The sequence below is a fragment of the Vulpes vulpes genome, chromosome 4 (assembly GCF_048418805.1).
Source record: "Vulpes vulpes isolate BD-2025 chromosome 4, VulVul3, whole genome shotgun sequence".
NCBI lineage: Eukaryota > Metazoa > Chordata > Mammalia > Carnivora > Canidae > Vulpes > Vulpes vulpes.
In genome coordinates, this window is record NC_132783.1 from 28245814 (window position 1) to 28270061 (window position 24248).

The 24248-nt window shown below is 35.7% G+C and overlaps 1 protein-coding gene, 1 long non-coding RNA gene and 1 other non-coding gene across 7 annotated transcripts in view; 2 read left to right on the top strand and 1 right to left on the bottom strand.

Annotated features, from left to right (window-relative positions):
• The window catches only part of LOC140598567 (uncharacterized), a 308814-nt gene that overhangs the window by 140342 nt on the left and 144224 nt on the right, over window positions 1-24248 (top strand). For all 3 annotated transcript variants that reach the window (XR_012001017.1, XR_012001018.1, XR_012001019.1), the window contains one exon: window positions 5091-5154. This is a non-coding gene — a long non-coding RNA (uncharacterized lncRNA). The remainder of the gene's footprint in view (window positions 1-5090; window positions 5155-24248) is intronic.
• LOC112930966 (bifunctional heparan sulfate N-deacetylase/N-sulfotransferase 3) overlaps window positions 1-24248 on the bottom strand; it is a 174133-nt gene that overhangs the window by 133187 nt on the left and 16698 nt on the right. The gene's annotated exons all lie outside the window — the stretch shown is intronic.
• Window positions 16643-16749, top strand: LOC112931033 (U6 spliceosomal RNA). Its single transcript, XR_003237253.1, has one exon. It is a non-coding gene; the product is annotated as a U6 spliceosomal RNA (small nuclear RNA).

Sequence of the window (24248 nt, forward strand, 5' to 3'; positions counted from 1 at the left end):
GGTGGCATTTATGTCCATGATGGAGTTAGCATGACATGTCCCTTTTTGACTAGATTTTTCTCCCTAGTTATCACTCTGCTTCCACCTTGTTCTCTTGTCTTACTCTTAATTGCTCAGAATTGATAATGGGCTCCAGTTACATGAAACTCTTTTTATTCTTAAATATATCACTTGTTATAAAATACTCTGTCATATGCCTCCTGTTTGAAAAGAAGATGGAAATACTCACCAGATGATGATATGTAATTGGCATGTGGGTATCATATGTACACAGGCAAAGCACAGAATAGAAACTTCAGTGTTTTAATCTTTGAGTGTTTTAATCTTTGAAATCATTAAACAGAATATTAAAGATCACATTTGCTAACATTGTGACTTCAGACCATTCTCAGGATCTTTTCTAATAATAAATCCTAGGCTTGACATAAATTTTGAATTGTAATTGGTAAGTTGGCTCTAAAACTGAGAAGAGATGCTGTTATTTATTCCATTTCCCCTCCTGGCTTTATTGAAGTTATTTTATTTGATTTAGGTCACCAAACAGTTGTTTGTTCTCAGTGACCCAGTTCAGATGCAAATTAATGACCTAGATGGGAGTCCTCTTACTACTCCAGAAGTCCAGGGCAACATCTATTCAGTTCCTTAATGGGAAATTTGTTTCATTACAAATATAACTTCACCTAAAACTAAAACTAAAGTGCATCAGTGATAGAACTGCCTAGGTTCTACATTACTGTCTGCACATCACTAAAAAAATCACAAATATTCCATGTTTCAGGAAGAAGGAACTTATGAATCAAATTATTTGACTTATTTCTGTATGATTGGTTAAAATCTTTCAAAAAGTTTTAAAAAATGTTCTTTTCCTGCAAATGCTTCCAACATTATAAATTCTAAATAAGAGCTAAACTTGTTATTCTGTGAACCCATGGAAAACAACTTCCTTATTTGAAAAGATCTACAGTGCCCTATACTCCCCCTTTGTCTTATATGCAATCTGCTAATATCATAACGGAGGCAACTGGCTATCAGCAAGCCAGCACAGTCTGGACAGAGAGGCTATGACTTAATACCTAAACTTCTCAATTAAGACACGATCGAAATGTCAAGGAAGTTACCACCCCATTTTATTCTTTATTATTCTGTTCGAAAATATGCACAGTGGGTTTTAAAAGTGTGTTTTGGACAGTTAATTTGAATGCAAACATTTCAGAGATTAATAAAGTTATACAAAATTGGCCAAAAACAAATTGCAATTTGTTTTGGAAGTTTGTTATGATGGATTGTGTAAAATTAACATTCCAAGAGCCACTCTAAAGGTGCTGAGGAGACTCAGAGTAGAGATGTTCTTTCTCTAGGCATCCTGGTGCTGTGGGCAGGTGCAACGTGCAGCCACTCAGGCCCTGACCGTTCCTAATTTTGAGTTCACTGAGAAGAACACTGCGCACTCATTTTAGATACTTTTGAGTTTCATGTTTATTTATACACTGTGTTAGCTTGTTTGTTATTCACAATTAAATACCCTAAGATCAACATAGGGGAAAAACTCCTGTTCTGTTTTGACCATGGTTTTAGTAACTGCTGATAATCCTAAAAATCTGCTTTCGTCAAATTCTGAATTGTGATTATTTTGATAAGGAATAGTTTATTTTTTTATTTTACTTTTAAAAATATTTTATTTATTTATTCATGAGAGACACAGAGTGAGAGAGAGTCACAGACACAGGCAGAGGGAGGAGCAGGCTCCATGCAGGGAGTCCAACGCTGGACTCCATCCTAGGCCCCCAGGATCACACCCTGGGCTGACGGTAGCGCTAAACCACTGAGACACCCAGGCTGCCCAGATAAGGAATAGTTTAAAATATTATTCTCACTTCTCCCATTTTTTATTCTCAATCTTTTAAAAACTGGATCCCAGTGGGGTTTATATAGATGTCTATCATTTCTGTTACTTGACTGGTACTTTCACAGAAAACCCAAGTGGTAACTAAGGTTTTTGCCAACTGTTCTACTTATTTTCAATTTCACTCTGAATAGGGGTAGGAACTAAAACCAAAGAAAGGAAAAAAATTACGTAACATTATAATTCTCTAACATCCCTAGTATGCTGAGTTTCTCAGTACCTGAAAACACCCCATATTCCAGTCGTATCTAACTTGGGGAATCCTATCCTAGTAGAGAACCGGTAAGGTCAGCCTGTCTTGCATTGAAATCTAGGTTCAGAACTTGGAACTGTCTCTTGGGAGAAGGGTAATAAGTCTGTATTTGGCCTTAAGTATGCATATTTTGCCTGTGGTCCTTTGTAACAGAGAGAGAAAGCCTATTATGCAAACTGGAAAAGAATCCTTAAAAAGTAATCTTTCTCAGAAAGACAATAATTTATGCCTTTCAGAGACACACTCCCTTATCTCCACCACTTCCCCCCATACCCCACCCCCAATAATACAGGCCAAATATGAACACTAGAGAAGTTCTAGCCTGGCAGCCAAAGATCCAATTCTGTTAGATGGCACTGAATTCCTAGGATAAACTGGAACCAATTAGGGCTATTCATGGCTGAGAGAAGTCCTCCTACTCTGAGATATTATGACAAGGTGATGGTTCCATGAATCTGTGAATGTATGGGTGGGAGACTGGTGGTAAGAAAAGAAGGGAATACAGATACAAAAAAACCTTCTAGGATTCTCTTTATCAGGTAGGAAGAATTATGACTTTCTCAGTGTTCCTAGTGATCCTGCACAATGGCAGCCAACTCAGAGGTCCCAAGTTATTCCTGAAGAAAGGCAAGTGCTACAGAGGATCTAGCAGAAATGGTGAGCTGACCCTCCATGTGTGCACATGTGCTTTAATGGAGCACTATATTTTGTGCTACTAGAATGCTGTAATTCTGCTTTTGAGATAAAAATAATGTAATGTTACATTTGTATTATTGCTTATAATTCACAAAAAGCTTCCACATATCATCTGATCCTTACAACAACTCAAGAGAGGCAAGGCATAAACCATGAATGCTACTTTACATTTAAGGAAACCGAAGCTTAGATAGGTTAAGCTATCTAAAACCATACAGTAAATAAGAGGCAGAAGGGATTTAAACCCATATCTCCATATGGTCTGAGCTGTCTTGTCTAGAAACAAGAAAACTAAAAATATCTTGACTAATATACTTTCCAAGTATAATATCTGATATAGACAAGTCTTTCAATTCTTTTTTTTAGAATATAGAACAACCTTTCTTCCCACAAACCATGCCTTTTAAATCTTTCCACACTAATATTTTTATTTTAGTGCAGAAAGATAATGTCTCACTCATTTTATGTTTCTTAAATTCTCTCTCTAAACATATATAAAATCTTGTGTGTTTATGTATATGCATATATATGCGTATGTATTACATATATATATAATCTTTTGTGGGTTTGAATTAACATTTCAGTTTTCTTTTAAAAAAATTTAAAGTGTTTAAAATGGATTTACTATTATTAGGCCAAGAAGTTTAGGACAACCTGATGAAACTATAACATTTATAAATTCACTCATTCACAGTAGAGAGTGTAGATTAAGGCTTGATATCCTGAGAGTTAAGTCTTTAAAGTGCTCTATTGTGATTCTCCACAAGCCAGAATGACTTTCACATTGACACTGAATGTGATTTTCTGTCCTTAGGCCAAGCTGGTTGGCAGATTGCTTTTATGTAATTCTTGTGAAGCTGGCAGGAGGTGACTCATATACATAAATGCCTCTTTCAATCAGGAAGAAGGTGTCAGAGGGCGGGTGGGTGGTGTCTGAATGACTAAGTTTTAAGATGTTAGGGGTACTGAAAAAAAACTGTTAAAATGAGGATTTCTAGGGAGATGCACACATGAGAATTTCAGGATCATGTCAATGAATCAAAGGAAAACTTTGAAAAGATTTTACTACATTATTTGAATTTTAGTTATTTCATAACTCTATGCAAAGAGAGATTACTAAAACTACTTGTAAATTAAAAACCGCCCAGAGTTTAAACAAGTTCTAAGAATGAGACTTGATCCCAAGATAATAAATTAGAATATTAAGTACATTGTATGAAAGGGACCGAGGAGTTATGGGTATGAGAAGGTTATGAGGAAGCTACAGAATTTTTTAGAAATAGACATAGTGAACAAGTGAAGTATGTCCTGAGAAAATAAAGTGCCTATCACTTTTAAGTAAAACAATGAAACTTTCCTACAAATGGTAGGTATGGAGCATAATAAAAATCTCTTGAAATCCTTGAACGGATTTTAGATAAACACAAAATAACAATAACCAAGTATCTAGGTGGTAGTTCATAATAGCCAATGTTCTCAGTAAATGCCCAGTGGAACAGATAAAAGCCAATATAGTAATTGAATTTCTAGGGAAACTGACCAGGTTGACAAAGTGAAATCCTTCATTTCATGGCTTTGCATTCTGGTTTTCTCATGAAGCTATTATATATCTGTTGTGTTTTTCCTAAAAATTTTAAAAGGGTCAGAGCAAAACAAAACAAAACAAAACAAAAATAAAAAACAGAGTGGAACATATATGAAATTGTTAATAATAACCGAGAGTGATAAGAGTGAGCAACAGGAGCATGGAACCTGAACTCAACAATGTTATCAACAAAAGATTGCAACACTTTTTCACTCACTATTACTCTGAATATTATGTTGGTCTATTGGCGTTGCCTATACTATATCAGTTGATTATTTTCAGACTCCATGCTTACTTTCAATTATAGCACCAGAACAATTTCTATTAGTAGTTTTTCTTTCTTTTCATATCAGTTTAAAGATTATATATGAATTCTAAATGTCTCCAGGAAGTTCTGGGACTATTGTTTGAACTCTTCTACTATTAGGCTTTTTTTTTTTTTTTTTTTTTTTTTTTTAGTTTTTTTGATGTAATGAGTTTCTGAGAGAGTTAGAAGCATTATTTCAGAATACTTTTGATGTGGTTTGCTACTGCCAATAATTTAAAAAAAAAAACAGAATCTTAATTCTGCAGCAAATCTAAGCAAATCTTCATTCCAGTGTTCAGAAGCAATCATTTCCCTCAGACCAATTTTTATTTGAATTTCTTTACAGAATGCTTAATCAATTTTCTGTGCAGAGTTGATAAAGAAAATTCCTGTGGAACTTAAAAAAAAAGGTATGTTTTCACCATTGTTTGTTTGTTTTAGTGTAGCATTAATAATATATCTTCTAAAGTTAAAAGTGAGTTTGTATGATTTATCTGAATGTTTTGTTATTATAGGCTTACTATAATTTACTTTTGTAATTTATTAAATGAACGAACTCTCGAAAAAGGCAACGTATCACAGGAATGTTCATACTTGCATTTCTCAAAGATGCCATACTGTCATTAAGGTTCCTGAGATTTGAAAGCCACCAAAACTAAGAATCATATTCAGAGTGAGATAAACATCTTGATTGAACCTATAGATCTCGCAATGGACTATATATGAACAGTGGCATTTGAGACACAAGTATACCTCAAACCTAACATATTGTATATACCATTGTCCCAAAAGATAGATAGTTGAGGGGAATAAGATTGAATGGTTCAAAATTTAAAAGGCAGAGAGAGTCAGATAGGGTTGGGCTCTTGCTCTTCCATTTATAAGCTGTACCACCTTGGATAATGTCTGCGTCTCAGTCTACTCTTTTGTAAAATGACACCTTTACTTTATGTGAATGTTAGGAAGAATGATTGAAATAGTACATGGAAGAACTAGATTAAATAATAAACTTGAAACACATAATGAATCTTTAAAAATGTTACTTCCTTTTATCTTTACATTTTCCTAATGAATACTTGTACAGCAACAAAAAGAAAATCAGCACTCCCAAGGTACATTTGAAATTGGGTCCAATAGTGTTGGTTTAGTAAAGTGGGTGTTTTTAAGTACCTCTCATCAAAGTGTACTTATAGCAAATTCTAATTAAAGCTAACATTTATTGAGCAATGGGCATTTAATGTTTACTAGGCTCTGTGCTAAGGATGGATGATCTCATTTAACCCATTGAACAACTCGCTGTATTTTTTAAAAAGGTTTATTTATTTAAAAGTTTATTGATTTGAGAGAGAGAGGGAGAGAGAGACAGCGCATGCCAGGGGAGAGGCAGAGGGAGAGAAACCCCAAGCAGACTCCCTGCTGAGCACAGAGCCTGAGGTTGGGCTCAGTTTCACCGGAGATCATGACCTGAATTGAAATAAAAAGCCACTCAACTGACTGAACCACTCAGCAACTCCAAAGATTTATTTATTTATCTCAGAGAGAGAGAGAGAGTAAGCACTGTGCATATGTGAGGGGAGAGAGGGACAGAGGAAGAGAGTCTTCAAGCAATCTCCCCCTTGAGTGCAGAGCCCTACCAGAGCTTGATCTCACAACTCATGAGATCACAAGCTGAGCCTAAAACCTAGTGTTGGACACTTAACCAACTGAGCCACCCAGGTGCTCCAACAGCTCGTCATTGTATTATCTCAATCTATTCAACTACTTACTGAATTAGGACTATTATTTAATTTTACAGATGAGGAAACTGAGGCACACAGAGGTTAAGTAATTTTTTTAAAAACGATTTTATTTATTTATTCATGAGAGACACACAGAGAGGCAGAGACTCAGGCAGAGGTAGAAGCAGGCTCCATGGAGGGAGTCCTATGTGGGACTCTATCCCAGGACTCAGGGATCACTCCCTGAACTAAAGGCTGACACTCAACCACTAAGCCACCCAGGTGTCCCATGATTAAGAAAATTAATCAGAAATTAAAACCTAAATTTTAATTTAGTTTAAAAAAAGGAATATGGGGTTTCCTTTGCAAGAAGACTATGTAATATGGAGATTACATGTTCATAGCACTAAATCTGTATTACCTTTCAAAGCTTATGTTGAAAGCGTTAATAAACTATAACACAATTCCCTGAAAAGCTGTGGTGGTATTGGGAGACAATTCTCCATAGTAGTCTCGAATTCCTGTGTATCTTGTGAGAGGAAGCACTGACTGCTTTTGCTTTGTATGGTCTTTTCAAGTATGTTTGTAGAGCAAACAACCTTATAAGACAGAGACAGTCCTCTTTAGAGCAAAGGGCAAGTTTGCTTACTTTCCAGTATAAAAAAAAAGATTTTCTACTTCAGGGGCAAATGTCATGCAAACTTACTAACCATTATAAAAGATTCATTTCCTTAGATTAGGGTTCCTCTCTGTTATGCAGCCCACTGCATGTGTAGGTATCAATCATTTGGAACTCTTTCATCACCTTTAAGGAACAGGCATGTGGAGAACCAGCTCAAATGTGGATATTCTGGCTATGGCTATTACTGTAATAAACTACCTTTTGTCAGCATCCATGAAACTGGTAGGCTGACCTGTTAGATTGCAAGTGGTGGGATGGGGGTGGGGGGGAAATCTCAGACCCTTCTTAACACTTAGCAAAATGAAAATTGTAAACATGCACAGACAGCAAAAGATCCAGTTTATTTAAAGTACTATCTAAAGCAACTGCACAAGGATAGATGTGGGAAAGATAATCATCCCCAAAGGCTGTGCTTTGTAATAGACCAGAGAAGCTTTGGGATAGCAATTTGTGTGTTATTTGGAGAAAAAAAGTAGAGCACATATTGCTTGAAACCATGGAAAACTAATAAATATACATGGCTATAAACAGCTCTCTAAAGACAGGTACACTGTGCTGCACATGATTTATATGTTTGCTTCTGGCTTGAAAATGAGCATTCGTACTAGATTCACAAAAGCTGCTAAATTCTTCTGAGGTTGAACACTGAAGGAAATGGTTTCCTGTCTATATTCTTACAAAGACAATAAGCTGGTTTGTGACTTTATGCAACTATTATATCTGGCAAATTAGGTGGAGAAAGAAGGGTTAATTTACTGTGAGGTATAATCACAGTTAATAAACTGTAACAAGCACAAGTAAGTAAAGAAATAGTAGCTTAATGGGGATGCAGCAAAGAGGCATTGTTTTCCTTTAAATGTACTTAATTAACATAGTTCATCTTCTGGGGGGCAGGAAATAATGAGACCATAACAGCCCTTGCCTCTGGATCTTGCTAAATCTGTATAAGAGCAACAACCTACCTCACATGTAGCAAAAGCCTCCTGTTACATGTTAAAGATCTTGTCATAGATACACTTTAATTTAGAAATAAGTAAATCTATTTGTGAAAAACTAAACACATTCTTATAACTCAATCTACTTTTATATCTACAGATAACACAATCTACTACTTGCATTGTACATATTATTTAAAAATAAATTGTATTTTATATGCATATAATTGTGATGTGTACTGAGAAAAATGAGTGCATAGGTGTAAAAATCTTCCATAAGATGCAGTTACTGTTACTTATAGGAGGTAAAAGAGAACCAACATGTAAATATCCAATGACTGCCAAGCACAACCTCATTAAGACTCCTTCAAACTTCATGAGATAGATATTATCATCGTCCCTATTTTCTTTTCTTTTTCTTTTCATCATCCCTATTTTAAAGATGAGAAGACTGAGGTTCAGAAGGCTTAAGCAAATTGGCTCACTCACAATTGTGTGGACCTGAGTGTTCAGCACATGTTTGCTTGAGTCTGAAGCCTTGTTATCTTTTCACTTTACATCTATTCCTTGTGTCTTAAAGATAGGTTCTAGAAAGATAAATTTCTAGAAAGATAAATTCATGTTTTATCTCGGATTTGTGTTATTCATCATAACTTCTTCATTTTTAAAAAGACTTTATTTATTTATTTATTCATGAGAAATATAAACAGAAAGGCAGAAACATAGGCAGAAGGAGAAGCAGGCTCCCTGTGGGGAACCTGATATGGTACTGGATCCCAGGACCCAGGGATTATGACCTGAGCCAAAGGCAGATACTCAATCGCTGAGCCACTCCAGGCACCGCCATCATAACTTCTTTATATAATGAATCCAACAGATATTTAGTGAGACAGCCTGTGTGTATCACTATGATAGGGACAGTGAAGGACATTTAAAAATGCCACATGATCTTACCATGAGGAGCCTATGATCTGATGGAAAAGCATATATGTGAAATGTAAACTGGAGGCCAGTTTGTGATCCAGCATTCAAATGAGACTTTTATGAATTAATTTAGGAGGAGGACATTCCCTAAAAATAAAGAATGAGGTAAAGAACTCATTCAGAGTCTCAGCCATGTCTGTGACAACTATATATATCTCAGCCATGACCTTAATGATGAAGTGCCCCAGTGCTGGTCATCTTTTATTCTCTTCTCTGCTGTCTCTTCCTAGGTGATTTCATCCAGGGCTAGTGCTTTAAATACCACCAATATGCTAATGACTTTTCAATTTATATCTTTCCACCTGACTTCTCCCTGAACTCTAGACTTGCATACCCTACTGCCTGCCCATCTCCACTTGGACACCCAGAAGGCATCATACACTTAACAGGTCTAAAAGGGAACTCTTGGTTTTGTTTTGTTTTTCTCCCTTAATACTAAGTAACAATATGAGATAGGCACTGTCCTAAGTACTTTACAGGTGCTTAATAATTTAATCCTTAGGGCACACACTCACAAGGTAGCTGCTATGATGGTTCTAATTTTACATAATAGGAAACTGAGGCACAGAGGCTAAGTAACTTGACCAAGGCTGGTAGGTGATGAAGATGGGATGTCATCTTGGTCTATATCTACAGTACAAGATGTCACAACCACTGCAGGTTACTCCTTTCTGTGTCTCCTAACTCAGGGAATACGTACCTAACAGGACAAATCTTGAGTTATCCTTGGTTCTACTCTTTCTTGAAGTTCCTCTCATACCATTCATACCATTCATTAGCAAGTTCTTTCAGCTGTATCTCAAACCTACTATCTTTTCACCATCTTTCTTACCACTATCATTACTTATCTGGTCTATAATGGCCACCTAGCTGGGTTCCCCCCTTCCATTTTTTCTACAGTCCATTTTCCATATGACAGCCAGTGTGATGTTTTAGCCTAAATCAGACCTTATCGCTACCTTGCCAACGATCTCCAATGGCTGCTTCCTGAAATTAGATAAAATCCAAACTCCTCTCCATGGCCTATTGGACCCCAGACAGTCTCTCCCTGCCTGCCATTCTGAACTAATCGCACCTTATGCTCCTTCACATCCACAATGCTCCACTCACACTGACCTCCCTTTTCTCTCCCTTAACACACTAAGCATTTTCTATAGCATCCCTTTGCATGGAACTCTCTCACTCTAGATCTTTGTCTTTATAGTAGGCTGGTCTCTTCTTTCAAGTCTCAGCTCAAATGCTGTATCAGAGAGAATTTCCCTATCCAGTGTCTCCAGATAGGAACTCCCCTGTGCCTACCCCCAGCACCTTCTACCACTTCTGAGATCTCACTGAATGCATTTCATTTTTTCATAGCTCTCTTACCTCTCTACTCAAGATTATTTTATTTGCTCAGTCACTTATATATTTATTGTCTGTTTCTTCTCACCAGAGAGGTAAGATGTATACTGGCAGTGAACTTATTTGTTTGGGCTACCACTATATCTCCAGCTGCCACAAGAGTGCCTGGCACATGGTAGACAACTAATATTTTTTGAATGGATGAGCAAAAATGGTCTCATTTTCTTCTAGCTTATCTTATACCTCTACATTATTTAGAAGAACTAATTTTACTCATGTTGGAATTCTTCTCCAAGTGCTGTTCAAATATTCTCTCCCAGTGCATATGTTTATAGTAGAAACTGCTTAAATTTACTGAGGGTATACTGGAATAAGGTATTTGACAGACACTGTAATTCTTACAGGTGACATACATGCTATGAAGTTGGTATTGTTCTCATTTTACAAATACGGAAGCTGACGGTGAGAGAGGTTAAGAAAATTGCCCAGAGTCACTCCACTGAAGAGGGCAGACTTGAGATCTGGACTCAGGTTGATCTTTTACTCTCACGTTCTTTTCAGCAGATATATTGTGTTCAGCTATGCGACTGGCAAGGAAAAGTAAATAATCAGAAACACGAAATGACAGCTTTTCAGTCTATACAAATGTGAAAGCCAGGAGGAGAATGACTGAAGTCTACAAATGGTTGAGGGTGGAACATAATGGTCATAGGTTTTGTTAGAGCTAGAGGCTGGGATATTTATCTCAAATTAAAAGTAAGCTTATGGGATGTATTACAATAGCAGATGGTAGAGAGTAATTACATAAGTATCTTTTAAATATTTTAGTGAGTTATATTATAGATAGATAATAAGTTATTCAGGGAAATCAGTGTCCTGGAATATCCTTCACCTGAGATGCTAAAGTCAGCTCAACCACATCTTCTAACAACATGCTCTTCATTAGAGCTGTTAGGCAAAGCATCCCAGGTGGGCCTATGATGGCATTCAAAGTCTCAGAAGAGGGTGTTCTACTCACCCTATTTCACCATAACAATTACTCTGTTCAGATTAGCTGGTGCTGGGCTTCCCTTAGTAATGTTTAAAAAGTATTCATAGTTTGAACATAGAAACCTTAGAAATGATTGAATCCATTATAGGATTTAGAAACTTGGAAAAAGAAACTAAACCCAGAAATAATTAATTTATAATTTGTAAAGTGCTTCTATATACATAGGTTCACTGCATTTTCACAATGGCTCTCTGACCAAGGTGGTGCATTATTTCCATTTCCATCTTTACGGAAGGAATGAGGCTCTGAGTGGTTACATGTCAGTGAGCTGGTCACTGTAGTGTTTGGGGTGCTGTGACTTGGTATCTTCTGAAAAAGGCTGCACATGCATTCTCCCTGTATGATATTAATGAGGTTCTTTTAACTTATTTTTTAAATTTTTATTTATTTTTACTTTTAATTTTTTAATGTAAACTCTATGCCTAATATGGGGCTTGAACTCATGACCCTGAGATCAAGAGTCTCTCTCACTCTATAGACTGAGCCAGCCAGGCACCTCAAGTTTCTTTTAATTTCATTATGATAGTTCTCAGGAGGTTTTTTGAGAATATGGATAAAGGCTATATATCAACTTAGAAACATACTGTTCCATTTATGGCATGTGAAATAAAAGGGAAAATGATACCTGACTAGAGGGACTTTAATTGTAAGGAAACTAACTCCTCACTTTACATGAATGAATGGAAATAATTTCTGACATGTTAAATTGGGGGCAAATAAAGTACAGAGACCATCGCCTACAACTGGCGCTTGTCTTTTTCTTTGTGAAAATTGATGTTATTGTATAGATCAATAAGAACAATTAATATCCCAATGGAAAAATGGAAAAAGGACAATTCTTGAAAGAGAAATACAAATGGGCAATAAACATATGTGATCATCTTAATCCTCTGCTGCAACTAAATATGAAAATGAAATAAAAATTCTTATTCATCAGATTTTTAAACATTAGAGAAGGACTAAATCTATTGTGTTGTGGGACTTAAGGGAGGTTTTTTTTTTTCCTTTTCTTTCTTCTTTATAGTTTTCTACATTATTTGATTGTTAATTACAAAGTACATGTAAAAGACAAAGTGCATGTATTATTTTATATATTTGAAAACAATGAAAATTTATTTTCATTTTGGACAAAACAAACAAACCTAGCTCACTTTAATTGTAGTTTCTTAAAGACAAATGTTTAGGGCTTCCTAACATAAAATTTCTTCTCTATTCAAAAAATATTGCCCTTGTTAACAATTTTTTAAATTATCGGGATAATTATCGGGATAACTCTATCCCACCTATAACTCAAGACAAACCTTTGTGATTGCTTTGATATCACATTATAAGTACATTCAATTACATGTGAAAGAATATATCCCATATACCTTCTCCTCCTCTGTGCCCCCTCTTCTCTCTCTGGTCCCTCTTTCCTTCCCTACTCTTCCCCTCCTCTAAAATACCACTCCTCTATCCTATGTCTTAAACCCCTTCAGGGACCTCTTTGCCTCTGGAGTCTGTCTTCTGACTGACCTAATATTCAGGTTCTGAAAGACACAAGAGCAATGCACTGTTACTTGCTTACTTTGTCAAAATTATCCATCATCTTCTTACTAAGCTCGAACTAAGCCATCCATTTGTTGGAATCATTTCCTCAAATCCTCTGCTTCTTGGGCCCTCATGTAGAATCTACTCTATCTCCCCAAGAAATGTCACATGAATACACATTTGCTAAAATATGGTCACACAGTCTTGCTATATGGTATGACTAAAACGTAAGTGAAAATAGGAATTCTCCCAGCATCAGGTTGAAATCAGTCACAAAACTATTAATTCTAATTCTATTATGATCTCTTCCCATTATATATTTGCTTGTATATGTTTAAATATATTTAATATTAAATGTTTTTATATAAAATCATTTCCTCTACAAAAAAAATAATAGAACTCATGTCTTTGTATTTTGCAATAACATTGAATACAGTTTATTTAAATCATTATTTCCCCAAATGTGCATGTTTATCAACTGCATTAGAATCATCAAGGTGAGCATATTAAACAGATATTCCTGGGCCCTCCTTAGATCAAGTCAAAATCTTTGAGTGTAGGATTGGAAAATAAGCATTTTTAAATAAGCATTTTTAAATGATTATTTTGCCTTTTCTGGAATTCGGAAACTCATGAAAATAGTCTCATTCTGATAAGTGATTAAATATATTGACACATCTTTGAGTGAAAGACTGTTTAAGATGGAACTAGTGGCAAATTCTTTTTTTTTTTAAGATTTTATTTATTTATTCATGAGAGACACAGAGAGAGGCAGAGACATAGGCAGAGGGAGAAGCAGGCTCCATACAGGGAGCCAGATGTGGGCCTCGATTCCAGGGCACTCCCTGGGCAGAAGGCAGGCCCTGAACCACTGAGCCACCCAGGGATCCCCAGTGGCAAATTCTTGAATTGTTTCTTTAAAAAACAATACTAGATCACCTTGATTTTTATTCATTTACAAATCATAAGTTGATTAATCATCAGTGATAATGTATCTGTTTTAGGCTCATCAAAAATAAAAATACAAACTGTTGAATATGGAGCTGACTATGTCACATATGATGAGAAGTGAGTGACTTGAAGGCTTAACTTAAGTTCGGTAATGGTTTTGCTCCTTAAAGACACTGTTAAAATAGGGAACCAGTCTGAAAACTGTTGCTGGCTTAAAAATAAAGATGTGCAGTTAATTATCTTCCTAGGCTCTCCTTGTTCTTAGGGATGTTGCATTGACATTGTGTCAATTTCTAAGTACAGAACATTGAATGCTGGGCCTCTGCCTAGGCTCTGAATTATCCCGAAGGGATGATGAACAGCCTCTCGTCACTGGCATCCATTAGAGGCTGATCCCATTTAGGCAAACAGAACTTTTTTGAGTACAGTGAACAACTGGGTCTTCTCTGAGAATGATGACTGAATACTAATTAGTTCTGGTGAAGTTATAGTGATAATAATTTTGGAGATTTAGTATTAGCAAGAAAGTTCCAACAAGAATGAAAAATAGAGATTTCCTTTTTCATTGTTCCTTTGTCCCTCCCTCAGATCAATGACAATGCGCCTTTATCAGATAAAAAATGATAAAGATTGGGAAAGTGTTTTCTCCCTTTACTTCCATTAGATGTTGATTACATTTCTATAGCAGATTAGCAAATTATGCAGAATTCTTTTGACCATCAACCTAAACTACTTTTGTCAAAGCAAAAACACTAGGGTTAAAATTAATTTTCATTATAATACCTTCTTGCTTTTGAAAATATAGTCAGATGATTGTTGTTAAAATGTTACACAAAGCTTCTTACAGGTATTTTTCAGTATATCAGAAATCCAACACTGCCAGGACATAGCTATTAACTATTTCAATGACAGGAACTCTAACCTTGGAACAGCTTATTGTCAAAACCACTCAATTCAATTACTGGAGAGTATCAAGCAAAGTTGTCTTTCTAATGTGAACTCAAATACCTTGTCTCTTAGGATTCCTAAGAAATGAATGACTGTGTTATATATGTTGTTTTGGTGTTAGATTATTTCATTCAAAATAAAGATAGTGAAGAACCGCCCCCTCCCGCCCCCCTATTTTTTGATAAATGATTGTTCAAGGCCCCAACCAGATGGTTTAATTTCTACACACAATGTTTCTTCTTTTAATCTTTTTCTTTTTTCGGAAAGCTGATCCTACTCAGTATATATAGTTCAGAGGAAAAAAAAAATAGAGACAGTGAGTTACGTAAAAATAAATCTGTAAATCTAAATGGGGAAACAAGAAGCAATGCTGTACAAATCCAAACACTAGAGAATCAAAGCAGGGTAGCAAAAGTGAGAAGGGATAAACAAATGGAATAGAACTCCATTATTTTTGGATTAGGGTTAATTAGGGCAGGGGATTCCAAAGACGGAAAGACTGATAAAACAAGAGTACTGAGTCGGAGGTGGATACAGGAGACAGGATAAGATGGAAAGAATAAAAACCCATAATGAAACTGATGACCAGTGCTTAAGTGACTGTGTGGTAGTTCTAATGAACCAGCTTTTAAATTTATTTTTTAAGAGATACCTGGGTGGTTCAGCGGTTGAGTGTCTGCTTTTGGCTCAGGGCGTGATCCCAGAATCCTGGATCGAGCCCCACACCGGGCTCCCTGCATGGAGCCTGCTTCTCCCTCTGCCTGTGTCTCTGCCTCTCTCTCTGTCTCTCATGAATAAATAAATAAAATATTTAAATAAATAAATTTGTTTTTTTAATTCATCTAATAATGGATGCACTTCTAGAAAAATGCCCTTAGAAATGATTATAGTGAATTGATGATAGTCACATATCTGCTCCTACTGCATGATCTTTGGAGAGCTAAATTTCTTAAACAACCCAGGTGAAGAAAGGCTTACTTGCTTGCCCATGTTAACTTTTAGAGTGTAAGGGATATGATGAGTTCAAGAGCATAGTAATTTAATTGTCCTCAATTAATTACAATTGGCTCAGAGAGCTAATTAACTATTTGATTATATATATGTGATGAAAATTTCATTTTCCAATGAGAATAGTAGTAAAAGCTCTTGGGGGAATAAGTAACTATAATTATAAGAATTACAATTCTTATAATGATTAGGGGCACCTGGGTGACTCAGTCAGCTAAGTGTCTGACTTTGGCTCAGGTCATGGTGTCAGGGTCCTAGGATTGAGACCCATGTTAAGCTCCCTGCTCAGCAGGTGTCTGCTTCTCTCTATGCCTCTGCCCCTCTCCCCACTTGTGCTTTCTCTCTCTCTTTCAAATATATAAATAAAATATTTTTTAAAATTACTGGCATGATTACATGAAGAGCATATTTTGTGGTAGGCAGAAAAAAAAAGCCTACTCCCCCACCCCCACCCCAAGATGTCCAAGTCTTAATCTTTGGAACCTGTTAATATATGTGTTACTTTTTTATGGCAAGAAGGATTTTTGCAGATGCGATTAAGTTAAAGATCTTGAGATGAGGATTATCCAGGTAGGCCAATCTAATCAGGTATGTACTTAAAAGTGGAAAACCTTCCTAGTTTTAGCCAGAGTAGATGTGGCTATTAAAGAAAGGCAAAGAAAGATACAACACTGTTTATTTTGAAGATGAAGGAAGGGAACATGAGCCAAGGAATGTGAGTGGACTATAGAAGATGGAAAAGATGAGGCAGTGCTCGCTTCGGCAGCACATATACTAAAATTGGAACAATACAGAGAAGATTAGCATGGCCCCTGTGCAAGGATGACATGCAAATTCGTGAAGCGTTCCATATTTTTTATATGTTCTCATTCATTTGGGGAATATAAATAATAGTGAGAGGGAATAGAAGGGAAGGGAGAAGAAATGGGTAGGAAATATCAGAAAGGGAGACAGAACATAAAGACTCCTAACTCTGGGAAACGAACTAGGGGTGGTGGAAGGGGAGGAGGGCGGGGGATGGGGGGTGAATGGGTGACGGGCACTGAGGGGGGCACTTGAGGAGATGAGCACTGGGTGTTATTCTGTATGTTGGCAAATTGAACACCAATAAAAAATAAATTTATTATTAAAAAAAAAAAAAAGGAAAAGATGAGGCAGTTGGTTCTCTCCTAGAGCTTCCAGAAAGGGACATGACCCTGCCAACACCTTGTACTTAGCCCAGTGAAACACATTAGACTTCTGGCCTCCAGAACTGTAAAATAATAAATCTGGGTTGTTTTATGCTGCTAAGTTGGTGGTAATTTGTTACAGCAGCAATAGAAAGCAAATATATGTAGCTATTTTAGTAATTGGTGCAATTAATAATTGTAACTAATAATATTTATAATCATTGTAATTATTAATATGAAAATGAGAAACCACTTAATCTTTTAAAGTAAAATTCTAATATGTGCCAAATGAGTAAATTTTAATACTTTTAAAATGTTAGGCCACTGAGAAGTTTAACAAAACAAGTTGACTGCATTTTCTTTGTCTATAAACAGTCCATAAGTTATGTCAAGTGTATCTCATAATTTATTTTATATCAACACTATGATTTTTTTAAGAACTATTTTGAATTTCAGGCTACAGTCTCATTATGCATAAATGGCCTATAAAAGTTAAGAATAGAAAAAATACTTTAGCTATTAGTTCATGCTTCCCAGAGACTAAGAGACAATATACCAGAATTTTGTGCATTTTTTGGTATACTTTAAAAGATGTTAAAAAGCCTGTATAAAGCCACAGTAAAACATTATAGGGAATGTAAAATCTGAGTACATACATACAGAAAGAAGTTAAATTATCTAAATGATGGGCAATTTCTGTTCTTTAATTAATCTAACACCAAAAGTGCCTGCCACTGTGCCACTTTAATTCACTACAAACTATGAAACTGACTACAGCTACCAGAATTGTAGGCAAAATGCCTAGAAAGAAGCCACCATTAAATCTTAAAGTACAATCTACCTTGCCCATATCATTGCAGTTATAAGTACAAGGCATTCCAAGAGGTGGTTGATACTAAGTTTTGTTCCACATTTATAATTAAATCCACAGCAAACTTCAGACATGACCCATTAAGCTATAATAGACTCTGTCTTGGATGCAATATGCTATAAAGTAGAATTTGGTAGGGAGGATTTTTACATGGACACCATAGTATTCTGTTAGGGTACAACTGGGAAGCAATATGAGGTGGAAAAGCTTAGCTTTGGGAGCCAGGTAGACCTGCATTTTGTATTCTAGGACTGCCACATGCTAATTGTAAGATCCTAGAGGCAAGTCATAGTATATGAATCTCAGTTTCTTTATTTAAAGTGATGGTATTTATAGTCATTGTTTTATAGGATTTTGGGGAGTATGAAATGACAATGGATGTAGAATACATAAAACAATATATGAACTCAATAAGTATTACCTGTTTGGTAGTTAAGTACCCCCAAACACATCATTATAAAATAACTACATTTTCTATGGACCTAACATTATAAGCCATCATTACAGAAATATAAAAGAAGATCCCTTTATATTTTGATTTACTTCCTAGAATTATGAAATATTAAAAAAAATAAAAACTCTTAACTCTCAATCCAGAGAAGGATATGATCCAGTAACTGGCAAACACAAAATTTTCTCCTGTATTTTTTACTTCTTTTACAAAAAAAATGTGTTTTGTTATTTATCAATGTACCCCTTGAAGTCCCCATCACAACACTTTGACAGAGTAGATGTTAATAATTTTCTGAACTGAGCTGAATATCTCTAGAATATAAGATTTACTCTGAGTTTTTGTCTTCTAATCTCCTGCTAGTCTAGTGTGTGGAGCTTGCATTGCCTTATTGAGCTGTAGTACATATGTCTCTGATGGCTCTGCTCTTTGTCATGCTTGGAAAGGAGATTCACTGTATTGGGGCTTTAACAATGTAGTCAGCAAATATTGTTTATATATTCATATAGTGTTCTGCAATAATATTTGTCTCCTTTAAATGATTTAGAACTCATTGTTTTAGAATGTCATTGCATAACAAATAACTCCTTAATATTAATAGAAATAGAAATACATTCTATCTTACAATTTAACAAATTTAATAAAATGTATTAAGTGTAAGTTGATAATGGATATGAAATAGTTTTTTTCCCCTTTGCTTAAACTATTTCTCTATGTTAAATTATTGGCAAAAACTATTTCCAGAAAATTATTTCTTTATAATAACTATTTATATAATTGCTAGTACAATATGACTATTTGAATTTGATAATAATACTGAGAGTGATATATATTCCTGTATATTATAAATCACTTTATATCGAATATAGAAATACATATTCCATCAAACTAAAAGAAAAAATTTCATATACATTCATACTAACAGTCCCAAATTGCCTAACTTTTTGACAATTTTAAAACAGAAACCAGTGGATTTGGACATATTCCACTTCCACAAGCATTCAGGTGACTTGTAGGGATCCCTAACCTTCCTAATGTGAGCCACAATGGTTATACCTGAGGAAACTGTTAACTAAGCATTGTAAACTCAACAAAACTATTTTTCAAAGATGAGGCTGAATAAAGGCATTTACATTTCATAAAAAAAAAAATCTGGGAGAGTTTACCATGAATAGACTCGCATTAAAAGAACTTTTAAAAGATGGGCTTCATGATGAATGAGAATCATTCATTCAATAAATATATACTGAGCCAGGCACACTTCTAGGTGCTGGAGATAGTGAAGAGAATAGATGAGAAAATCCTGTCCTCCTAGAGCTGACATTTTATAGCTAAAGTTACAAAGCAACATAAATAAGCAAATACATCTATATCTACATATATATTATCTATATCTATATATCTATATAGATATATAGATATATATAAAGGTCTAACAGCATGCTGTTAGACCTTTACTAACTAGATCTTTGGTGGAGGGTGGGGGGGTGGAGAGCCTGCATCTGCTCATTTGCCAATTTCCATGGTGTAAATGCTACCTCCATGTCAAATTTCAAACTGCTGACTCTGTCATGAGGATATGACACGGAGACATATACAATTTTTGTGCTGAGCCTGTGTGAGCTGATTTGAGCATACCAGTGATGATCAGATCATAAGTGCTAGGGAGAAAAATTAGCAGGAAAAGATGGATAGATTTAGCGGTTGCAATTTGAAAGGAAATGGTTAGAGAAAACTTCACTGAGAAGATACAATTTGAGTAAAGAACTGAAGGAAGTGAGAAAGAGAGCCATGTACCAATTTTGGAGAAAACCATTTTAGGCAGAAAGAATAGTAAGAGCAAAACCCTGAAGCAGGAGTTGGAAATGACAAGAAGGCTAGAGATGTTTTAACAGAGTGAGAGGCTCAGGGAGTTAAAGGCAGGGTATACAAGATTGTAAGAATTTAGGCTTACAATAACATTGGAAGTCATTAAAGGGTTCTGATCTGAGGAATGACATGATCTAAATTATATGCTAATGGCCTCAGTCTGGCTTCTCGGCTGAAAAGGAGTAAACCAAGCTAATAAAATGTTGATGGTAGTAAAAATAATAATGTCTGAAATCTGGGATTCACAACAACAACTTAACAGCCAAAACAAGGAGCCTCGGTGTCCACTGAAAGATGAATGGATAAAGAAGATGTGGTTTATGTATACAATGGAATATTACTCAGCCATTAGAAATGACAAATACCCACCATTTCCTTCAACGTGGATGAACTGAAGGGTATTATGCTGAGTGAAATAAGTCAATCGGAGAAGGACAAACATTATATGTTCTCATTCATTTGGGGAATATAAATAATAGTGAAAGGGAATATAAGGGAAGGGAGAAGAAGTGTGTGGGAAATATCAGAAAGGGAGACAGAACATAAAGACTCCTAACTCTGGGAAACGAACTAGGGGTGGTGGAAGGGGAGGAGGGTGGGGGGTGGGAGTGAATGGGTGACGGGCACCAAGGGGGGCACTTGACGGGATGAGCACTGGGTGTTATTCTGTATGTTGGCAAATTGAACACCAATAAAAAATAAATTTATTATTAAAAACAAAACAAAACAAAACAAAACATCCAAAACAAGAACAGCTCCTCAGCCAAAGGAGAGTGGGCATGATTGCAGATAAAATACTTTTTGACTGAAGTGTGAAGATATTGATTAATATTAGCACTTGTTTAGCACATATGCTTAAATTTCTGGAGAAGCTCCTGGAAGAACAGAAATCAAACACACACATTTCAAACCAGGAGTAGGTAGAGAAAAGAAGGAAACTGACAATAAAGACAATAAAAAACAGAGTAAAAAAAGAAGAAATCGAACAAGTGGGACAAATATAAAGCACAAATAATACAGCTGAAATTAATCCATGTACACTGATAATCAAATTAAGTGTATGTAGATTCACCTTGTTAACTAAAAGACAAATACTGGAAAAATAGATTAAAAAGAAAATTAAGTATGTATGTATATATATCCTTAAATAACATAGCTTTAAAATACAGAGGTGATAATTAATGGAAAAACAAGGAAATATTTACAATCCTCTATCAGAGTGAAGAATTACGCACACCTCCTTTGATAACATCAAGTAGTACACCCCATTACTCCTCCTGCCTCCAGAAAAAGATCAAAACAGTAAGAACATAGATTTGAACAGCATAGTTGATAAAGTTGAGCTAATAGATATACTTTAACTAGAGAATATTTGTTTTTGTAGTTCACAAGGAATATTATATCCAGTCATAAAGTGATCCTCACAAATTTAAAGTACTTGTTTCCAGCAGACCCATGCTTCCAGAGCAACCTGCAATTACAATGAATATCAGCAAATAAGAAACAGCAGAGGAAATGGAAAGGAATTAGAGAAATATGAGAGTGGGAGTGGAGAAAGGATTGGTGCTGTGTAGATTCTGACATCCATTCAGAGTACTATAGTGAACTATCTGGAGAAGGTTTTGTTTCCTTTCTATTTTTACTTATGACAGAATAATTGATTGCAGTTGCCTTCCCCCCAAAACATTTGGTATGTTAAGTTCTTTTTCAATGATTTTATGAAGGCTCTGGCTTTACTTGAGCTGGGGTAGTGAATATTCTGATGAGAGAGTGAAGCCAGATAGCATAGAGATCACCTTTACACTCCAATTACAGCCTCCAGGGGTCAGCCCCTAGCAAGACTGAGAAGTCAGCCAAGTCTGTCGCTGAGCCTGATACCACTTATTTCTCAGATCTTTATGGCTTTTCCTACTTCTGTCTTCAGCACTTCCTTTCCCCCTTTCCCCAGGCACTCTGGGATCTTTAGTTAGTGAGGAAAATAATGATAAAGTAACTGATGACATTGCATTAAGGATTTAAGTGGCCTCTACTAAGGCCACTTTTAAAATGTAGATTTTTTAAAGGGGTGAACTACAACACAGCCAAATTAAGGAACATTGACATGTGAGAGGCTAGTGGGAAAGACTGGGGGTTGTGTGTCTATGGAAGGGGATGCTGAATTGCTAACCTCCAATCACATGGTGGGCCCCTCTAGTGGGCTGATAATGTATGTCTGGGCTGGTTCCTCATTTTCTCATGGATGTTAGAAGTTTGGCAAAAAGACAATGTGTGCCAATCTTAGCAGGAGGAGGAAGAAACATGGGAGGAAGAGAGTGAGATATATATAGCTCTTTTATTTGTTGAGAGTATAGCTGCTGAGAATTCATAAAACTTTGAAAGACCTCCCTTCTCTCTTCTACTTTACAACTGTCTTAGGGGCAAAATGTTACAGGAAATGGTCTAAGTCTAAAGATATGATGGATCTTAGGCCCAGAGTGAATTCATTCTTCTGAGGGAGAATGTGAATTGTTAATATTCATTTGGTCATGCTGTGCTGGTCATCAATAGCGTTAAAATGCTTAATGGCAGAAGCCTCTATTTATATGCCACTTGTCTTCTCTAAAACTCTTTCTGTACACTTAGTCTCAGGAAGTCTAAGGACAGGTCCCTAGAACACTAGGGATTTAAGTATCACAAAACTAGTTCATGGTGAATTTGAGACAAGTCTTGTCCACATAAATAAAACACACGCATCCCTTTATCTGACTTCACTATGACTGAAATTAGTATTGCCACTTTTGAAGAACATATTGTCCAAACTACATGTTCTTTGGTTCTTTAAGGACTATGGCTTGTAGCTAATAAATTCTGCAACTAATGGACAACACCTTAGGTCTGTAATTTTTTTCTTCCTCATGAAGAGTCATATTTTATGCCATGTCAGTTTCTTATGTTGCTTTGAGGCTCTTGCAAATGTGCTCATGTAATTCAGCAGCTAAATAAGTAAAACTGTTATTGCATTGCTAATTCTAATTTTCCAATTAAATAAGGAAACACATTTTTTTGGTTCCACATAAGGAAAAATTTACACTTTTGCAATGATTAGTATAATAAGTAAAACTTATGTGCTATGCACCATCCTTCTAATTTTCCAAGAAACATTCTATGTTACCTTCAATTTTCTCACATTCTTTTCAATTTTCCTGATAGTTTAAATAGAGAAAATATACTATTATTCATAAGTGTTAATAATTAAATAAAAGAACTTGATTAAAAATATTTCTATTAATTATGTATTTTTCATTACCATATCCATGACCTTCTCTTAGATCACATGCTCTTTATTTAATCTCTCCTCCTAGGAAAAAAGGTAAGATAAGGTAAGGTCTCCCTTACCCCAGTTAGTTAGGAAGTCCTATTATTGCTCTGGTTTGCCTGGGACTCCAGTTTTATCACTGAATGCTCTCATTCCAGGGAAACCAGAATGAATGGTTGGTCACCCTAACTCCCAATCACCCTCCAGCTGATTTCTCTTCTCTCCTTCACATCAAACTTTCTTCACTGAGTACTCCACACACCTCTTCTCCATGTACTAACTCTTTAATTTACTCCTGAACTTATTACAACTATGCCTCTGCCTCGATGGCTCAATATTCCCCTAGAGTTTATAAGAGTCTCCAATGACCTTCACCTTTTATCAAAAGAGACTCGCCAGTCCTTACCTCAGTGGACTGTGCTGCTGGATTTTATACTGTTGATCACACCCTCCGCAACAGTCTTTATTCCCAAGACTTAAACAGTAGTCCCCCCTTACTCATAGGGAAAATGTTCCAAAACCAACAGTGGATGCCTAAGCTTGCAGATTGTACCAAGCCCTACATTTTTTAATGCATACATCCCTATGATAAAATTTAGCTTATAAATTAGGAACAGGAAAAAATGAACAACAATAATAATTATAATATACTGTAATAAAGAAGTTATGTGAATGTGGTCTCTCTCTCTAAACATCTTATT